The following is a 4566-nucleotide window of genomic DNA, read 5'->3' as shown; positions in this document are numbered from 1 at the left end:
GTGCCTAGTACAGAATGTAAGCTCCCTGCTGGTAGAAGCGGTTTCATTTATTTTGTCCTAGAGGCCTGGCTGAGGGGTCCTATCTCTGGCCTGCCTGCTGCCAGGCGTGGAGAAAAGCCGGAGAAGCCTGCTCCCAGAAAGGCCCAATAACATGTAGAAGAAGGGCCCTGCCCCTTGATCTTCAGCACGAGCAGACATTCTGTCCCTGGCTGAAGGCTGCCAACCACCTGGTGATGGGATGACTGGTGACTTATTGCTGAGCGAGAACTGCAGTGGGTGCAGAAGGGCTGAGCTGTCTGAGCTTCTTTTCATTCTTCTCCTTCTCTCTAACGTGGGCTGCACTGGGCAAAAAGAGAGATCCACCGTGAGGCTCCTCCCAACCTGGGGTCAGCAAGTGGCCTGCGAACAGACCCTTGTTGGTTTGTCTTTGTTCTTTCCATCTTTGGCTGAAGGAATATTGGAAATTGTGTCCTATGGTGTGGAGGGGATCTTTTAGGATGTTCCCGTTACGTCTTCTCATAAATCTCCCTTCGTAAAAGACAATTGCATGGGGCAGCTAGATGGTGCAGTGGAGAGAATGCTAGATTCAGGAAGACTGTCTTCCTGAGCTCCAATCTAGCCTCAGACACTTACTAGCTGTGCAACCCTGGGCAAGTCACTTAACTACATTTGCCTCAGTTTCCTCATCTGGAGGAATGGGATGGCAAATCGTTCCAATATCTTTGCCAAGAAAATCCCCAATGAGGTCACAACTGAAATGACTTACCAACAAAATTTAATTGAAGTTAATTGGCTTAATGAAACTATGGCTCTGATAGCTGCTGGTTTACTTTGGGAAAGAACACACTAGAACGGGGCTCAAACTAATAGTATTAGACACACAAATTCCTAGAACCTTGAAGGGGACACGTAGGTAGCCTCCCTCTAGATAACTACAGTTGTATGTGAGCACATTAATACAATAATAGGTTAATAGTGTATTATATTGTATTGTGTATTGTTATAGATCATGTCCTCATTACACATGAAGTATTTGACACTCACACATATAAAACAGTGAGCAATAAAGACAGCATAGAATTGTCCCCTTATCTGGTTGTATTTCTCCCATTGTACCTAGTAGAGGGCCAGCCCAGGCACAAAGTAGGGTCTCTGCATATTTCTGTTGATTGAGGTTTATAGGACACAAATCTATACTGGAAGAAGGGGAAGAGGGGAAGGTATAATATTCCAAGGGAATACAGAATACCAAACAAATCACACAGGGCACGACCGCCAACACACTATTAACTGACCCTCTCTTGCCAAAGAATTTAATCTGGGTGACATCTAGGGCAGTCTCAAAAAGGGTAGCCTGAGGGGAATGTGGTACTGGGGGCTAGGGAAAGTGGGGGAGGGGGAGGTGAGTAGACCAGTCCATTGTCTTGGGTCGCTTTGTGCAAGATCATACCCTGACTTGTAGTCCTGCCCTCAAGGAGTTGATAGTTTGAGCTCTGGGAAACCTCTCTCAAATCAAAGGCAGATACCAAGTTCAAAGTCCCTTCCTTTGTATAGGAGAAGCTTTTGCAGATTTCTCTCTCTGGAATGTTCCGCCCTTCTCCCCCTACCCTCATTTTTCTCTATGCCGTGGAAAACATTAACCATTCTTCATGGTTCTATTCAGATACTGATTCCTCAAGAAGTCTTTCCTGCCCACCTCAGATCAATCCCTAGAAGCACAGAAAGGGCTAAATGGGGCTTTAAAAAAACATCTAAGATGAGATGGGCATAATAAACAAAAACAGGCAAAATAAAGGAATATGGCCAAGCTAGATGTCATGAAGGCAAATATTAGCAATTATCTCTTTATAGGTTAGAGAGCTGGAAGGGGCCTCAGAGCTCATCTATTCCAACCCTCTCATTTTATAGATGGGTAGACTGAGGTCCAGGAAAAGGAAGTCACTTGCCCAAGGTCACACATGTAGAAAGGAGCAGAGTTGGAATTTGAATGAACCTTCCATGACTTCAAATTCAGTTGGAAAGCTTAGTGTTCATTTTAGCACATTGCCTCTGTTACAGAATCTCAAAGTTGGAAGGAACCACAAAAGCCCCCTAGTCCAACTGTACACTGTCCTTTCCATCCTTCCCAGAATCAGTTGTCATGTTGCTTGGCTTTTCTGAAATGTTTTTCTCCCTCTTCTATAGTAAGGGATAGTTCTCTGGGAAGATCAGGACAAAATGAAAGATATCTTCCACATCCTGACATGATATGTAGTGTTCTATACCCATAGCCCCTTACCTGTGCGAAAGGGCCCACTCTCTCTTTCTAGTGCCTTGTCCACAGAGCTATATCTTGTGTACTCCGCTAGTATTTAAACAATGTCTGCAGAGGTAATAAAAGAGTCCCCCACCTGGCACACTGAACAGAGCCCTTCTGTAGGATTTACAAATGTTGTATGGAAAAGAGTGGTAACGGGATGAGAAGACATGAGTACATTCTCATCTAAACCATAGAAGGGGAGAGCACGAGACTAAGAGCTCCCCTCCTTTTAACTGTTTTCCACCTAGTAGCCATTGAATAGGTTTGTTAAAACTTTGATCTGCATATTCCCAACTAGGTAGCTGGACCTGAAGTCAGAAAATTCTGAGTTCAAATCTGGCTTCTGACACTTACCATCGTTGCAATGCCGGACAGGTCTCTTAACCACTGTCTGCCTCCATTTCCTCGTCTGTAAAGTGAGGATAATAATAGCATTTACCTGCCAGGGTTGTTGTGAGGACCAAGTAAGCTGTATCTTATCAACTGTTTTGCAAGCCTTAGAGGACTATATGAATGCTAACTATAATTTTTGGTTATCATTTTTAATACTTATCTAGAACTATAAGAAAAATTGTCAAGTGAACATTAATACTTGGGCAACAATGATCATTGATATCCAGGTACCACAAACAAAGCCTCTGAAATCCATTTCCTTATGGAGGCTGTAGAGCTTTTTGGGCTGACTTGTATTTTTTAAGCATCAATTAAGCATCAATCACTTCCTACTCCCTCATCAGTTTGTTACTTGACTCTCCCCAGAATCCAATTTTCCCCTTGCTTTAAGAATGTAGCAAACACTGAATCAATCAATACATAATCATTTCCACTTTAAGGGGTATCTAAGTGAAGGCGTGGAGGCTGGTAGGGTGATCATGGCTGGTTGCCACCTAAGCCATTCAGATCTTTACACCAACAAACTGATACAGTTTGCCTTATAGTTCAAAGAGCCAGACTGTGGTATGGCCAATCAATTTTGACCATCTGGACTGCAGAATCTGCCCAACCATGAAACAGTCAGACCTTCAACCAACCAGAAAAAATTCAGCAGAATAATTCACGTGAATCAACCCCATAGACCCTGCCATTGTTTTGGAGCCATATCTTTTCTTCATTGACAACAGCAATAACTAGCTGAGAAGTGAAATTGTTTGCCTAATCTTCCTGTCTCCCATCTTCTTGATCTTGATCTTCCCTCTCTCTCACTTCTCACATTCAATCGGTTACCAAATCCTGGAGACTCATCCTCCACAACAGTCCTTGCCTCTGTCTCTTTTAATGCCCACTCTCACCAGCTTTTCATCACCACTGAGCTAGGCTACTGCAGCAGCTTCCCTACAAGTCTTCCCATCTCCCCTTTAACCCCTGTCTGATCCATCCTTCCTGTGGTGGCCAAAATAATCTCTCTTATGCTCATATCTGGTCATGTCTTCTGCCTCAGCCTTCCTGGACCCTCCAAACTTGATGCCACCTCATCTTTCCGCATCTCATGCTCCTTATGTACTCTGCATCCCAACCAAACCCCTCAACACACACACAGCTCTTAAACCTCTACACCACCATCATCCTCACCTCCTCCAGGCAGGAACTTCCAACTCCACCCCTGGGTCTGGCAGAAAGAACATTCACTTTGGAAGCAAAACACCTGGGTTCAAGTACTTTCTCAGACTTACTACCTGTGTGAACTTGGGTAAGTCATCAACATCTCTCTGTCTCAGATTTCTCAACTGATAGATAGGTTTCACCTTATCTTACTGGAACCAGGCATCCCTTTCATTTCCCAGTCAGTAGCTCCAAACCCTACCATCTCTTTTTATATCCCCCACCCTTGTGTGTGCAGTCTTTGGACATTAGAATGTGAGCTCCTTGACTGCAAGGACTCTTTTGTCTGATTGTTATTTATATGCCCAGTGCCCATGATGGCTCCTGGCACATGATAAGTGCTTAATAAATGCTCTCTCTAACCATCATCTAACTGTATCATCTACTGTCTATCATCTGTCTTTCTCTTTATCATTTATCATATGTTTCTGTATCATTTATCTAATCCTTTCCATCTATTATTTCTTTATCTCTAGCATAAATCTGTTATCTATCAGCTATCTATCACCTACTTATCATCTATCTAGTTATCTATCCATCATCTATCTATTTATTTATCTATCTGCCTATCCATCATCTATCTACCATCAATCTATCTACCTATCTATCATCTATCTATCTATCTATCTATCTATCTATCTATCTATCTATCTATCTATCTATCTATC

Source organism: Vombatus ursinus, unplaced genomic scaffold (genome assembly GCF_900497805.2).
Source record: "Vombatus ursinus unplaced genomic scaffold, bare-nosed wombat genome assembly UNPS02005286.1, whole genome shotgun sequence".
NCBI lineage: Eukaryota > Metazoa > Chordata > Mammalia > Diprotodontia > Vombatidae > Vombatus > Vombatus ursinus.
This window is presented reverse-complemented; position numbering follows the sequence as displayed.